Genomic DNA, 17333 nt, shown 5'->3' with positions numbered 1-17333 from the left:
TAAGGATATAGAAGACTTGCATAACCCTATCCATCTACTGGATCTAATGGTTTTCGTAGGACACTATACCTAATAATAGCAGCATATGCATTCTTTCCAAGTACACATGGAGCATTCACTAAGATAGCCTATGATAGCTATAAAACACATCTCAACAAATTTAAAAGTATTGAAATCATACAAAGTATGTTCTCTGACCACAAAGGAATATACTACAAATCAATGAGAGAAAGATATCTGGAAAATTCTCCAAATAATTGCAAATTGAACACCATACTTCTAAAATAACACAAGAAGAAAGTAAAATGGAAGTTTAAAATATTATGTTTGGGCTTCCCTGGTGGCGCAGTGGTTGAGAATCTGCCTGCCAATGCAGGGGATACGGGTTCGAGCCCTGGTCTGGGAGGATCCCACATGCCACGGAGCAGCTAGGCCCGTGAGCCACAGTTACTGAGCCTGCGCGTCAGGAGCCTGTGCTCTGCAACGGGAGAGGCCGTGGTAAGGAGAGGCCCGCGCACCGTGATGAAGAGTGGCCCCCACTTGCCGCAACTAGAGAAAGCCCTCGCACAGAAACGAAGATCCAACACAGCCATAAAAAAATAAATAAAATAAATTAAAAAAAAAAGAATGAATGAAGAAAATATTTAAAAAAATATTATGTTTGAGTAGTCTATTACATTTTTAAAAGGTTTAAAAATAAGAAAAAGTATTTATTATATTTATACTCACATATTTACCACTTCTAGAAATCTTCATTCTTATGTATAAATCCAAATTTCCATCTGGTATCATTTTCTTTCTGCCTAATAAATTTCTTTATCATTTGTTACAGTGCTGGTTTGCTGGTGATGAATTTTCTACGCTTTTGTTTGTCTCCTTTGGAAGGTATTTTTGTCAGGTACAAAATTCCAAATTGACAGATTTTTTTTCCAATTAATGAAAGATGTCATTGCATATGTTCTAGTTTGCATAGTTTCTGATGAGAAATCTGTAATTCTTGCTATTTTCCCTCTAAACATAATGTGTCTTTTTGTTTCTGGATGCTATTAAAATTTTCTCTTTATCACTGTTTTTTCCAGCAATTCAATTATAATCTGTGTTGCTGTTTGTGGCTTTGTTTCTTATACTTGGAGATCATTGAGCTTCTTGGATCTGTAGGTTTATAGTTTCATCAAATTTGGAAAATAAGCCATTATTTCTTCTAATAAGTTTCTGTTCCTCTCCTCTGTGCAGCTCAAATTATACCTATTTTAGATCACTTATAGTGTCTCATAGGATTACTAGGTTCTGTTTATTTTTTCCCCCAGTCTTTTCTTTTCTCTATATGCTTCATTTTGGATAGCTTTCGTTGCTTTCTCATCACATTTGCTGATCTCTTTTTTTTTTCTGCAGTGTTTAATCTGCTCTTAATCCAATCCTGGTCAGATTTCATTTCAGATCATTGTGTTTTTCATCTCCAGAAGTTTCATTTGGATCTTTTTATATTTTTCATTTGTCTCTTTATTTTTATATTTTCCTTTCCATGTTGAACATATTTATAAGATTTAGAATAGCTATTTTAAGGTCCTTGCCTGTTAATTCCATCATCTCTGTCTTTTCTGGGTTTCTTTCCACTGATCAATTTTTCTCCTGGCTTTGTGTCATGTTTTCCTGCTAATTTGCATGCCCGGTCATTTTCATTGCATGTTTTACATGGTAACTTGTTGTACGTTGCATTTTGTTGTATTTCTTTAAAGAGTGTTGGGCTTTGTTTTGGCATGCAGTTAAATTATTGTGGATCAGTTTGATCATTTCGAGGCTTGCTTTTCTGTGTTGTCATAGCATAAGAGCAGCTGTTTTCTCAGGTTTATTTAAACCTTTTATTAAGGTGTTCTCCTTCTGAGTATGCCCCTCATATTACAGTCTTTTCACTCTGGCTGGTGGGAACAAGAACTAGTCCCAGCTGTGTGTGAGCTCCAGGAACTATTCAGCCTACTGCTTTCCAGTGGTTCTTTCCCCAACCTCCTGGAGTTTCACCCCAATCATGTGCAGATTAGACTCAGCCAAAGACTAGATCCTTCTGCTGATCTCTAGAGCTTTCTGTTTGCACAGCTTCCTCCTTTCAGTATAGTGCCCCACAAATGCTATAGCCATGACAGCCTCTTCAAATTCCAATCTCTGTCTCCTCAACTTAGCAATACAAATTCTGGTTGAGCTCTCCCTCCCTGCACCCAGAAAACTTCCTCAAGGCAGTAAGCTGGGGCAATTTTAGAACTCACAATGTTTGTTTCCCTTCTCTCGGTTCTGTGCTGTGTGTTCAACTCACATTTCCTTCTTTACAAGATCAATGATATGACCCTGAGATGCTTGAAAGAGTCCAGGTCAAATAGATTATCTTTTGCTTCCTATTTGGACCATGGCTTTCTTATACAGATTCTTTCCTAGAATTTCTAATTACCTTCCTCACTTGTTGAGAAAACAAATATGGCCATAGCACTAAGCTCTTCCAGCTTCTTATCTAACATTTTTGCTTGGAATCTATTCTACTTTTCTTGTGGAATACATTCTATCCTCTTGATCTGTTATTCTAATATGAAGTGGTTGGCTTCTAGATCTGTCACCATGTGGTCTTAGTAAGACTCCTCTACCCTGGTGAACACTATAGGAAGTATTGTAGTGAACACTGGTAGATGCCCCAAATCACATGCCACCGAGATAATCAGTCTAGGTCAACAATGATAATCCCATTCACTTTGCTAGTGATTGGCTCCAAAATGTGACTCAATTCTGGGTAATGAGACACAAGATAAATTAGCAAAGGGCTTCTGGTAAAGGTTTTCTTGTTCGTAAGAGGGAAGAAACACAGCCCTTTTTCTTCTTTTGGACATTGTCATATGTAGATATTACACCTAAAATTGTAGGAGCCATCTTGCTATCAGCTTGAGGCTGAAGCCAATGCTAAGAGATGACAGAAGACAGATATGGAAAGAACCTGGGCTCCAGATGGTGTCACAGAGTTAATGAATCAACTAATTCTGGAACCCCTACATCTGGACTTTCCATTTCCTTATTGCTTAAGCCAGTTTCTGTTTCGTAGAGACAAAATAAAATTGTATATGGAAAACACTGTTGGATGCCTGTCCAATATTTTTTCTCCTTTTTAATAAATGTCAATATTTGTTTTGTTCTCCTATTGCTACCTTTTCATAGCAGCATATTCTTACTTTATAGATGCAGTTTGCTTGATTATCTTCAGGAACATTAATTCACTTAAGATTTTTTAAGTCCTGTTTCCTGAATTAACTTTGTTTCCTCTAGGGTTGAATGTCCTATTTGTTCATCTTGGTTCTCCCATGCTGTTGGTTTTCCTAATGTCTGATAATTCTTAATTGCCCATTTATATTTTGTAATGCAAGACTAGGTTGATATATAGCTTATATTCATTCTCTTAATACTTAAAGCTCCATTTCCACGACTGATTTCTTTATTGCAGGATTGATGAAAGGCTCTAGGTCAGGAACAGTCAGAAAAGCTCATACAGTGGCTAAAAAAAGGAAGACTTTAAAGGTGAGTGCTTTATTTTACTCATGAGTGGGCTGCATTTTAAATTTTCTTTCTTCTTTTCCTGCATTTATGTTGTGAATTTAAAGAATTGTCTTTGACCTAACCTGATTCTCTGATCCCAAGACCTGACTGGGAGTCCCCCTCAGGCAGATTTTCCAATTCGATTAGAGTGGTAATCATGGCTTTATCCTGGGGCCAAACATTGCAGCCAGCTGCTCTATATATAGAGGAGATGATGACTGGCTCAGTCCTCCAGGGCAGACCTTTAATTAGTTATCCATGGTCCACTCGTGCTCCCTGCCCCTGTTAACTCCTTGAAGCTCTTTGAGAAAAAGCATCTCTAATATATGTTTCAAATCTCTGCTATATTTGTTTAGAATGCAATTTGCTCTGCTGTGCTTTCTCCATCAGTTGCATGTCATCTTCATTAATTGATCTTTGCTTTTGTGGACCTCTGGGCATTGGATTGAATTAATCCTCAGTTCACAGTAATCAGTTATCATCAGTCTACAATGCTCCATCGTCATTATCATCATCATTATTGGTACTACTATTACTATTATTTGTTTTGGTCTTCATGCACCATTTCAACTCTTATTCTTCTTTATAGGAAGAATGTATTTTTACTTCATGTATGTTTGTATTTTTAACTTATATAAATGGTACTAAAAGATTTGTTTCTTTTTTTCTGTCAACACTGTGTTTTAAATATATATCCACAATATTCTATAAATATACAATTAATACTTTAGAATGGAATCTGGTAGTCCATGATAATCCTCCACTACATTTATTTATTTATTTATTCTCTGATGTTGGATACCTAGCTTACCTCCAACTCTATACTCCCACAAACACTTCATAGGGATTCTTATTTCCCCATATATTTCAGCACTTGCTGTTTTTCTACTTTCTAATTTTTGCCCATCTGAGGGACATGAAGTAGTATTTCATTGTTGTTTTAATTTATATTTCCTGAGCATCTCTTCCTAGCTACATGTTAACCACTTGGATTTCCCCATCTGCAAATTGCCTGTTGGGATATACTAGATTATGCTACTTTAACAACCAAAAAATTTTGTTGCCTTAAAAAAAGAAATGTTTACCTTTTGTTCTTGCTACGTGTCCATAGTGGCTTGTCAGAGGAGCTCTAGTCTTTAGCCATTCAGGGACCCAGGATGATGAAGCAGCCATAATCTTGGACACTGCCAGTCATTATCCCAGAGGAAAAAACAACATGCTGAATCATGCATTGGCTCTGGAGCTTCCACCCAGAAACGACACAAATCATTTCCACTCACATTTCATTGCCATAGCTAGTTACATGGCCACATTTAACTTCAAGAATATGGGAAAGTACAATCCTACTGTCCAGAAGGAGGAGAACTGAAAATATTTGGTGAACAACCATCATCTGTCCTTCTAGTCAATAAATATTCAGTTGGTTTTTTTCCCCTCATAAAAAAAATACACTCCAGGATTTCCCTGGTGGTCCAGTGGTAAAGAATCTGCCTTCCAATGCAGGGGATGCGGGTTCGATCCCTGGTAGGGAAACTAAGATCCCACATGCTGCAGGGCAACTAAACCCGTGCACCACAACTGTTGAGCTTGTGCGCCACAACTACAGAGCCCACGCACCCTGAAGCCTGCATGCCACAACTAGAGAGAGAAAGCCCTCAGGCCACAGCTAGAGAGAAACCCAAGCAGACCGCATGCCTTAACAAAAATATCCCACATGCCTCAACAAAGGTCCCGTGTGCCACAACTAAGTCCCAATGCAGCCAAAAAAAAAGAGGAAAATAAATAAATATTATTTTTATTTATTTATTTTTTAATTTATTATTTATGTTATTATTTATTTTATTTATTTATTAAGACAACTTCCTACCTAAGGGAGTTGTCTAAACATTGTAGGGGAAGGAAATTTTTTCCTTTTACTCTTCTAGGTTCTCTGCTGGGGCCCCTATAACAAAAGACAGATTAACAAGAGAAAAAAAACAGAAGGTTATTCACATGAATATTTCATATATACCTGGAAGAAACTCAGGGAAGAGTAACTCAAGGAGGGTGCTTAGAACTCTGGTTTATATAGCATCTTCAACAAAGGACAATAAGTTCATAGAGAAATGACAGGACAAAGGAAATATTTTTTTAGGCTTCCATGGGCAAACTGTGGGAAGGTAAATATATAGGGAACTAATGGTAGATAGAGGCTAGTTAGTAAATTTGTTATGTAGATTCCTCTGGTGTTTCCAGGCTGATAGGGTCTAAAGTTACCTCTGGTGATTAACTTTTGTCCTTTCTAGTAGAGAAGGGAAGGGGGACATCTTTGAAAATTTATGTCCTGCTTTAAGGCAAATAGGAAGAGAGCAGGGAGCTTTTCTTGTATTTGCTGCTTCTCAATTGACTTCAGCTCAATACAGTCCTTATGCCAAAGTGTCATATTTTGGGGTAACATATTTTGGTTTTCTGTATATTCCATACAGTCATCCCCACCTTCTATCCCGGGATGCATATATTCCTTGCTTTGACCCTGATTTCCTTCCCTGGGAGTAGCTACCTTGTCCTTTATCCTCTGCAACCCCTGGCTCTACTTTCTGGAAGATTGTTTACTCTCCATCATCCTCTTTGGCCTTATCTGATGTAGGCATTACCATATTTCCTGCCCATTGATGGTTGGGGACCCTAGAGTCCTTTAAAAGCTCAAAGGGTCACAGACTTTTAAAGTTTACACTTAAAATTTCTTTGGCAACATAATGCTCTTCAAAAACTTACTAGTCTTCTTATTTATTTGATTCCAGTCAGTTCCATATGACAGAGCTCATCCATAGTTATTTTCTAAATGAACTTCTTGGATTTGCTACATTTCTTTCTCATCCTATTCCCCACCCCTTCCCTTTCACTTAGTTGCAGGTAAGGTATTCAGCTTTTGTGGAAGAGCTGCACATTTAGACTCTATCCCAAGATGTCTTTTGTCAAATTAAAAGGAATTACTGAATACCTCACCTTCAGCTGGACCCTCACTTTGAGACATCTTAATCCATTCAAAAGTTTTTATCACTGGATGAAATAGCCACAAACTTGACTTGATCCTTGAAAAAAGGCTGAGATTTTAATTGGCCTTTGATCTTTCAAGTCCTTCTCATTTTTCCTTTCACTTGTTAGGGTCGAGAAGCAGTTATCACTTCCAACTGTGCAAGACCCCAGTTTTCTGGTCCCTCTCAATTTCCTTCCATTCCTGCTTGGAAATGTGCCAGTTATTTTCTGAACTTATTTCAAATGCAGTCAACAGAAACTAATGCTCGCTACTATCTTCTTCTCCCCTAGGGTTATTGCAGGTGGCAATTTTATCCAATATTTTGCCACTACATAACATGAATTGCTGTCCTTCCAACAACTGCTCACAGTTTTCTCACCACCTGATGACCAGCTCCTAATCACTGCCACAAATTTTAGATAATATTGTTTGGTAGGACTCCACTTCTCTATCAGTCAGGATAGACTAAATTATGCTAGGGTGACAGATGACCATGATATCTTAACAGCTCAAACCTACAAAGGAGTATTTCTGGGTCACTGCGAGTCAGCAGGAGTCTCCACTTATCAGAGCCACTCAGAAACCCAGGCTAATGGAGTCACCACCATCACTAACATTGCTTGTCACTACACCAAAGGGAAAAAAATGTGGTAAGCTGCACAATGGCGCTGCTTCTGCAGAACCATTTAAGAACTTTAAGCTTCTGCTTAGAAGTGTCACTTGTCGCTTCCACTGAAATTTCACTGACTAAGCAAGTTATATGGCACTTCTAACTTCATGGAGACAGGAAGGTGTAATCCTACCACATATCCAGGAGGAGAATCAGAGATATTGGGGGAATGGAACTAATGACTACCAGTCTCACATACTTTGTCCATTTTTATTGTGGCTCCTGTCATTTTCTTTTTACTTGTTAGAGTTCCTTGTAGGGTCTAGAAGGTATTGCTCCCTCATCAGTTTTCAGTGTTGAAATTATCTTCTCTCTGCCACTGATCTGTTAACTTTGTCTATGGTGTCCTTCACTGAGCAGAAATCCTTTATGTTGATGTAGATCAAGTCATCAATTTTTTCCAGATGAAATTTTCTGCGTTGGGGGTCTTGTTTAAGAAATCCTTTCCCATCCCAAGGTCACAAGATGTGATCATATACTTTCTTCTGTTAACTCCATATTATACTTTTCACATTTAGATTTTATATATATCTAGAGTTCACATTTATTTATTTGTTTATTTATTTATTTATTTATGGCTGCATTGGGTCTTCGTCGCGGTGTGTGGGCTTCCTCTAGTTGCGGCGAGTGGGGGCTACACTTTGTTGCAGTGCATGGGCTTCTCATTGCGGTGGCTTCTCTTGTTGCTAAGCACGGGCTCTAGGCACATGGGCTTCAGTAGCTGTGGCATGCGGGCTCAGTAGTTGTGGCTCATGGGCTCTATAGCGCAGGCTCAGTAGTTGTGGTGCACGGGCTTAGTTGCTCTGCGGCATGTGGGATCTTCCTGGATCAGGGCTTGAACCCATGTCCCCTTCGTTGGCAGGTGGATTCTCAACCACTGCGCCACCAGGGAAGTCCAAGAGTTCACTTTTTAAAAGGTGTAGAGATCTTTTATTGTAGTCCTTACAATGAGCCAATATTCTCAATATCATCAACTATAAAAGTCATTATTTTTCCACTGATTTCTGATTCCATGTTTATCATATTTCAAGTTCATTAACATCTGTTTCTGTTCCATTGACCTATTTATTTGTTTCAACTCCAGTTCTACACTAGTTTTAGCATTATGGTTTTGTAGAATGTGTTAATATATATTAGGGAGAATCTTTGCTTTTCTTCGAAGTTTTTTTAGTGATCAGTGATCTTCTATTCTTCCCTGTACATTTCAGAATCAATTTGTAAAGTTTCTAGATTATTTTTGATAGAAATTCTACTAAAAGTATCAGTTAACTTGAAGGATAATTTACATCTTTGTGATGTTAAAATTTCCCATTCTTTAACATGGTATATCTTTCCATATATCCTGGTCTTCATTTATGTCTTTTATTAGATATTTAAAGCTTTTCTAGTATATTCTTTGATAGGTTAATTTCTATATATTATATAGTTTTTTATTGCTACTGTGAATGGTATCTGAGTTTATATTACATTTTCTGGTTGTTAATAAATGATGTAGAGGAAGGCTATTGATTTTTAAATTTTGTTAATATTGCAACTGGGCTTACTAATCTAAAAAATTATCTGATATTTTCTTGAGTTTTCTATTCATATGATCACATTTATCATTTGAAAATAATTACATTTTCTTCTCTTCTTCTCCAAATCTTAAATCTCTTTCCTCACTTTTTAATTTGTATTATTATAATGCTAAGGTTGAATAGTGGTGGGGATATTATTTATCCTTGGCTTGTTCATAATTTTAATACCTTCATTAAGCATGATGTTTTTCGAGGTGTAAGTTATATTCAACGAAAATCATAGATCTTCAAAGAACTATTTAATCAGTTTTGGTGGACACAGACATTTGCTTCACCTCAGAATGCCCCCTTGTGCTCCTTTACAACCTCTCCCCTCTCCAGAAGCAACTACTATTCTACTTTTTATAATTATGTTAATTTTGCCTATTCTAGAATTTCATGTGAATGGAATTATAGCAGAATGTATTTTTATATGCCTGGTTTCTTTCAATCAGGATAATATTTTAGAGATTCATCTATGTTGTCACTTGTATCGGTAGTGTGTTCCTTTTTACTGCTTAGTAGTATTTCATTGTATGACTATACCACATTTTGTTTATTCTCCTTTTGATGGGCATCTGGGTTATTTCCAGTTTGGGACTATTATGAATAAAACTGCTATGAACATTCTTACACAAGGCTTTTTGTGGACATATGTTTTTATTTCTCTAGGAGTGGAATTGTTGAGTCATAGTGTAGTTGCATATATAACTTTTTAAGAAACCACCAGTTTTCCAATGTAATTGTTTCATTTTATACTTCCACCAGCAACATGTGAGAGATCCAGTTGCTCCACATCTTATACAACACTTAGTATTGTAAATTGTTGTAAATCTATTCCATTTTGCTCGCTATGTCAGGTATGTATTGTCCTTATTGTCCTTACTGTAATGGTGCCTAATTGTTTTAATTAGCATTTCCATGATGACTAACCTTTTGAGCCCCTTTTTTTTTCATCTATGTATTGACCATTTGTATATCTTCTTTTGTGAAATGTTTGAGTTCTTTGCCCATTTAAAATTTTTTATTGTTGTTTTTATTTTTATCATCGTGTTGCAAGAGTTTTTTATATATTGTGGATACAAGCCCTTCATCAGATAGATGTGTTGTGAATATTACTCTCAATCTGGCTTGCCTATTTTCTTGATGGTGTTTTCTGATGAATAGAAATTTTTAATTTTGATGAAGTCCAACTAATTAGTCTTTTTTTTATGGTTTATACTTTGTGAATCCTCCCTGAGAAATCTTTGCCGACTCAGAGGTCACAAAAATATTCTCCTAGTACTTCTAATAGCTTTATTATTTTAGCTCTTATGTTTCAGCCTGTGATCCTTCTCAAATTGGTTTTTGTGTATAGTGTGAGGTAGGGGTTGAGGTCCTTTATTTCTCAAATGGATATTCAATTTTTCCAGCACCATTAATTGAGGATATTTTCCTTTCTCCATTGAATTTCTTTGACATTTTAATCAAAGAATCATTTGACTGTATATATGTGGGTCTATATGTGGACTCTCTATTTGATTTTGTTGGTTTATTTGACTATCCTTTCTCCAATAGTACATTATCTTGGCTGCAGTTTTGGTTTGGATTTTTTTGATCTGAAAAATGTCATTATTTTGCTTTCATATCTTGAAGAGATAGAATTATGATAGAATTATTTTTGCTGGAGATGATAGAATTATGTTTGCAGTTTTTTTTTCTTTCAGCACCTTAAAATATCATTCAATTTCCACAGCTTCCAAAATTTTGATGCAAAATTATCAAATCTTATTGTTGCTCCTTTGAAAGTACATATGTGTCCTTATTCTCAGGCTGCTTTTTGCTTCTTAGCTTTGGTGTTCAGCTATTTGATTATTAAGTGTTTAGGCGTTATTTTCTTTGTGTCTATCCAATTTGTATGTATGCTTTCACCAAGCATCTTGAATCTGTACATTGTTATCTTTGATCAGTTTTGGAAAGTTCTTAATCTTTCTCTCTTCCAACTTTGCTTCTATCTCATTCTTTCTCTGCTCTCTGCTTGGACTCCAATTGCACATAAACCTTTGATCGTGTCTCACATGTCTTTTGTGCTCTCTTCTTTCCATTCTTTTTTCTCTGTGGGCTTCAGCTTGGATAATTTATTCTTTTATTTTTTAAAAAAATTATTTATTTATTTATTTATTTGGTTGGGCCAGGTCTTAGTTGCAGCATATGGGATCTTCACTGTGGCATGTGGGATCTTTAGGTGTGGCATGTGAGCTCTAGTTCCCTGACCAGGGATCGAACCTGGACCCCCTGTGTTGGGAGCACAGAGTCTTAACCACTGGACCACCAGGGAAGTCCCAGTTTGGATAATTTATATTGACCTTTGTGTTTACCAATTCTGTCTGTTGCTTTGAAACCCATCCAGTGAATTTGTAATTTCAGATATTGTACTTTGCAGTTCCAGAAAATCCATTTGATATTTTTATAGATTACAATTATCTGCTCAAGTATTCTTTTTAACAATTTTGTCATATTTTCCACTTTCCTCTTTAACATACTTGTAATAGGTATTTAAAATGCCTTGTCTAAGGCAATAGAAATAAAAGCAAAAATAAAGAAATGGGACCTAATCAAACTTACAAGCTTTTGCACAGCAAAGGAAACCATAAAACAACAACAACAACAACAAAAAGACAACCTATGGAATGGGAGAAAATATTTACCAATGACATGACTGACAAGGGCTTTATCTCCAAAATATACAAACACTTCATACAACTCAATAACAAAAAAACAAACAACCCAATCAAAAGATGAGCAGAAGACCTAAATAGACATTTCTCCAACAGGCACCTGAAAAGATGCTCAACGTCGCTAGTTATTAGAGAAATGGAAATCAAAACTACAGTGAAGTAACACCTCACACCGGTCAGAATGGCCATCATTAAAAAAGTTTACAAATAATAAATGCTGGAGAGGGTGTGGAGAAAAGGGAACCCTCTTACACTATTGGTGAGAATGTAAATTGGTACAGCCACTATGGAAAACAGTATAGAGGTTCTTAAAAAAACTAAAAATAGAGTTGCCATATGATCCAACAATCCCACTCCTGGGCATAAATCCAGACCAAACTATAATTCAAAAATATATATGCACCCCTATGTTCATAGCAGCACTATTCACAATAGCCAAGACATGGAAACAAGCTAATTGTCCATCAACAGATGAATGGATATATACAATAGAATACTACTCAGCCATGAAAAAGAATGAAATGCCATTTGCAGCAACATGGATGCAACTAGAGATTATTTTACTAAGTGAAGTAAGTCAGAAAGAGAAAGACAAATGCCATATATGATATCACTTATATGTAGAATTTGAAATATGACACAAATGAACTTATCTACAAAACAGACTTACAGACATACAGAACAGACTTGTGGTTGCCAAGGGGGAGAGAGGGTGGGGGAGGGATGGATTGGGAGTTTGGGATTAGCAGATGCAAACTATTACATATAGAATGGATAAACAACAAGGTCCTACTGTATAGCACAGGGAACTATATCCAGTATCCTGTGAGAAACCATAATGGAAAAGAATATGAAAAAGAATACACATACGTATAACTGAACCACTTTGCTGTACAGCAGAAATTAACACAACATTGTAAATCTACTATATTTCAATAAAATAAACATTTTTTTTAATGTTAAAAAAAAAACACCTTGTCTGGCAAGATGGCAGCAGTGGTGACCTTCCTCCAGCTGCTGGCCCAGGGCGGCTTGGTGGTATGGAGCCTGCCCAGGGGCGCCAGGTGCTTCGGGGTGCGGTCCTTGCCAACTGGTGAGAAGGTCACGCACACTGGCCAGGCCTATGACCATAAAGACTACAGGAAAGTTCAATTTGTAGGTTGTCGGAAAGAGGTGAGTGAAAACTTCACTGTCGATCTGATAGCATAGTAGCCTGTGAGCAAAGTTGGGAGTCAAGTGATATCATGTGACAGGGGTGGCGGGGTCCAAGGCCACCTCAAAGTGTACATAAACTAGGACAAAGAAACAAGGATGGCGACATGTGGCTACTGTGGACTACAGTTCAGACAGCACCATCCCTAGGGGGATACATGGGAGCATTTCAGTGATGGAGTGAAAATCAGGAGACCCTGGTGCTGTACGTATTGCATCACTAGTGCTGAATAAAGGGTGTTCTCAAGGAAAAAAAGTAATAATAAAATAAAAACTCCTGTCTGCTAACTGGAAAATATGGGTCAACTGTGGGTCTTCTTCTATTTTTTTCTGAGAATATATGATCACATTTTCCTCCCTTTTCACATGCCTTATAATTCTTTATTGTACACTGGAGATAGTATATACATGAACTGAGACTGAAGAATTTTCCCTAGATAGGTTTTACCCTTCCTATACTAGGCAGATAAAATACAGGGCCAGTCACAACAATGTGATTAGAAAATGATCTAGATTGAGGTTGGGTTGTAGTTCTTTTTGACTCAGTCTCCCTCTGGTTTGGTTGAGAGCTAGTCAAGTCTCTACTCCCTTAACCATAAGGCACCGTGGGAAATTCATTTATGCCTTTCAGATGTTTGAACTTAGCTCTTTAGCCTCCCAAGCAATACAGCTTCAAAATTAGGCAAATATCATGAGAGGGAGACCAGCTATGTGTTTGACACAAACCTTCCTCCCTCTAGCAGGACTTTGTCTCCTAAGTACTGAGTCTGTGGGAAATTTCACTTTGTTATTCTGCACCCTCCCTATTACACACACCTCCCCCCAGCCTCCTGTGCCACTCAAGCACATAACAAATGTTCTGTGAAAGAAGACTGCCTATGCTTGAGGGTTCTTTTCAATCAAAAGTCCCGTATCTTTAACTATGGAAAATAATTGGACATTGTATTTTAAAATACTTTATCTTCTGTTTCTTTTTCTGAGACTCCAGTTAAATTCATGTCATCCACTCCACTTTTATCATCCATACCTCTTAACTTTCGTTTATCTTTTCCATCTCTATATACTTCCTGATATTTTTTATGTTAGTTTTTGTCCTCTGCCTAATCTTCCAACTCTCTCATCTGTTCTTGGACTGAAATACATTCTGCTATTTACCCCCATCTACCGAGTTACTTGTTTCAATGATTATATTTGTCATTCCCAACATTTCTAGTATTTTTTTAATAATTGTTTTTCTTGCTTTATATTTACAATGTCCTCCCTTATGTCTTGAAGGGATACATGTATTGTCCTTAATGTAGATTCTTCTTCTGCCCAGTCTGTTCACTTCACTTCTGCTATAGTCATTCTTTTGTTGGTTATTTTTGGCTCTGAGCTCATGTTCCCTTGGAAGTGTCAGCTCTCTTGGCCAATAATGTGTACTTTGGGAGGAGGAGTGAGATTAAAGACCGGGTTCCAGCCTTGGCTCTTCCTGGTGAAGTTATGAGGGGAGTGCCTCAGGGTGTAGAGCCTCTGAGCATCTGTTCCCTGTTTGTCAATGACCACAGAGAAGCCAGAGAACCCTGCCTTCCAGGGAACATCTCTGAGCTTTGCCCTAGTCGCTCCTCTTTTCTAAGAGCTGCCTCGCTCTGTGTAGTCATTTGTCCCAATCAAGGTGTGGAAGAAGGAGAGACTGCTCAGTGGCTGGCTGGCTGCCTGCCTTTGTTTGTTGAATCTATTTCTCATCCTAGCTGGCTCCCAAACTGCCTTGAGGTTACCTTGCCATTTCCAGCTGGTGCTATGTTGATGTTTTCTGCCCACAGACGTGAAAGGGCAGGCTACCATATATCTGGAGAATTGTGGAGGAGAGAAAATCCACAACTAGAAAGCCTTCCCCCAGATTCTCATCCATCCATGATATCTGACTTTCTCCACCTCTGATCTGCAGTATTCTGCCAGACTGGGATCCGTCTGGCTTCTGTTTCTCCAGAGTTAGGTTCTGGGATACATCACCCGTCTCTCACTAATACAGTGTCTTCGGGGTTGAGTTTGGGGGAGGGAATCTTCAGTCTACTTAATTCAGCATCAAGATGGGACTCTGAAATCTCCATCTGCTTTCCATTATCTAGAAATTTCCCAGTATTTCTGGCCTGCCAATGGCTCTTCATCTTATTTCCTATTTCTGTTGTGTATTGGTTATTTTAAAAATTGATTATATATCTGTTCTGTCATTTCAAACGCAAGACCATGTTCTGAAAGCCTTCCTCCTCTTCCTTTGAAGGATCTCCTACTTGGTAAGAAGCTGGGGTCTCATCTTCCTTCTCCCTAGCTTTCCCATCTGTAACACGGGAGCAAACGGACTAGATGGTGTTTGAGGGCCTTCCTCCTCTCATGTGCTGTGACTCCAGGGATCAGGCCCAGCTGTTGTTTGGCTCATTTTCTTCTTTGCATTCCACATTAGTTCAAACATGTGGGTGGAGGTGCCACATTCTCCCTGACCTCATTCTGGTCATGAGTAGTCAGAGAACAAAATGGAGAGCCGAGAAATGAATACAGTTTCCTGTTAGAAGAAAAACATAAACCATCTACAAAAACAATTCCCAAAATGAGCAGCTGAGCTAGGTGAACAGAGGACTATCCTGAGAAATGTAAACCTGGTGGCAAGGGCTGGGGTGTATGGAGCGGGGGATAATTTAAGGATTTCTTATCATTCCCAAATCAAAAGCAGACTTCCAAATTACTTTTATCTTGTCCTCTGGTCTTTCAAAGGCCCTGTCGCCCCCAGGAGCTGCTAATGACTAATGTGAGATCATAACCCCCTAGGAGATAGGGGTGTCTCTGTGTGGCCTATGATGCCAGAAAACAGGGTGGTAACCTGAATGACCTCCAAGTATCTCACCTATCAAATACTCTGTGGTGTCTCTTTGTAGGGGCAGAGACCATGAATACTTCTGGGAAGAGCTAAAATCCACTTTTCACTCTGAGAAGGCTTGGGGGATTTGGAAAGAGCACCAGGATGCTCACTGTCTCCTAAATCTAAACTTGGATTTGTATTTGATTATTCAGCCTGTGGTCCCTGCCCATAAAGACCTGAGTGTGACAGCTCTAGAAGTGAGAGGGATAGGGTGGTGGTATGGTCCAAGAATGAGGCATAGGCACTGTGCCATCCAAGGCACTCCTTGCCATCCATGATTTTAGGCATCATAAGGCCATAGACTATTGATCAAGTACCTCAGCTCAAGCCTCATACACATATGGGAAACTCAGGCTAAGAGAGGTCAGAGACTTGCCTGATGTCACATAGTGAGTCAACAGCTGACTTAGAATTAGAACCCAAGGCCTCTTATTCCCATGCAGGAGTCTAGTACCTGTACCCAGATTCCTCAGGTAAGTTCCTGAAACTTCTCAGACCCCACTGAGTTTGAGGGATACGCTGGGTCAGGCATAGAGCAAGGGCTAATTAAACATGTATTACTACTAATAGTACAGTGCGTGCTGTGGTGTGCTGCTGGGATCCCGCTTCGTGACTGAAGAACTTGTTCCCCCAGCTTCTAGCAGTACTGCAGGAAGATGGCTCTCAGCTGTAAGTCTTCTTTGGAAACTACTTCTGCCAAAGAAAGTAACCTGGATCAGGCCGTTCCCCCTTCCCAGGAGACCCACATCCAATGGTGGAACAGTGCTTGGGTACAAAAGGCCAGCCCTGACTCTAACACAGGACAATGCTAAAGAGGTCATCCCAGCTTCAGAGTGCCCCATGGGGTTGGCTCAGGCCATTCCTGCCACTGTATTGTGGCCCGAAGTCTCTCTCTGCCCAGTTCTTTTCTTCCTAAGTCGTTGAGCCCAAGAGCATCCCTAATAAACTTCCTGCATGCTAATCTCCATCTTCAAGTCTGCTTCCCAGTAACCTGTCCTGCCACACTTGGGTTGAATTACAGTCATGAGAAAGCTAGACCTTGGGAAGGAGCTGGGGTCAGGTAGCTTCATTCATGGAGGGGAAGCCCTGAAAAGAGATGGCTCAGGAGGTAGGGCACAGACTCTGAACCTGGAGACCTAGATTCCTGCCTCCACAGAGCAGCTATCTGCCCTACTGTGATCTTGCCTGCAACCCCCCAAACAGATGGGGGGAAGAGGACATGAGATTATTGCTGTTCCAAACTGTGATCTTTCATGACTACTTAAAAACCATGCTGTGTGTCCCAGAGGATCAATCTCTCTCATTCTCATTGCCACTAACCCAAATCTTTACCCTTTTCTCAGCCTCCATCCACTTACTTCCCTTGCTCTTAACAGATGATCCTGCCTTCTACTTCACAGGAAAAAAAATGAAGCCTTTGGTGGGGCCTCCATTGATTTCCCATCTCTCATCCTTATTACCCCATCATCAGCTCCTTCCCTCCAGCCCAAGGAAGGAGAGGGTCTCCTAGGCTCCGAATCCTGTGTCTTTCTGCCTTCTCAGAGATCGCTATGTGCCAAGTATCATACCTCTTCTCCCTCATGGGACTTCTTCTCTCTTGGTACCTTCCTACAGGCACATAAACATGCTCAGGTCTCTCATGTCTTGAAAAAACTGCAATCTTTTCTCATCCATGTGTTCTTCAACTACTGGTCCTTCCATTCAC

The 17333-nt window shown here is 38.9% G+C and overlaps 1 pseudogene; it reads left to right on the top strand.

Moving 5' to 3' along the window:
• Positions 1 to 12510: 12510 nt before the first annotated feature.
• On the top strand, positions 12511 to 12885 carry LOC132360086 (NADH dehydrogenase [ubiquinone] iron-sulfur protein 6, mitochondrial-like; annotated as a pseudogene).
• Positions 12886 to 17333: the final 4448 nt, after the last annotated feature.

This window comes from Balaenoptera ricei, chromosome 2 (genome assembly GCF_028023285.1).
Source record: "Balaenoptera ricei isolate mBalRic1 chromosome 2, mBalRic1.hap2, whole genome shotgun sequence".
NCBI classification, from domain to species: Eukaryota; Metazoa; Chordata; class Mammalia; order Artiodactyla; family Balaenopteridae; genus Balaenoptera; species Balaenoptera ricei.
Note: the sequence above shows the minus strand (reverse complement) of the source record. Positions and strands in the feature narration are given on the sequence as shown.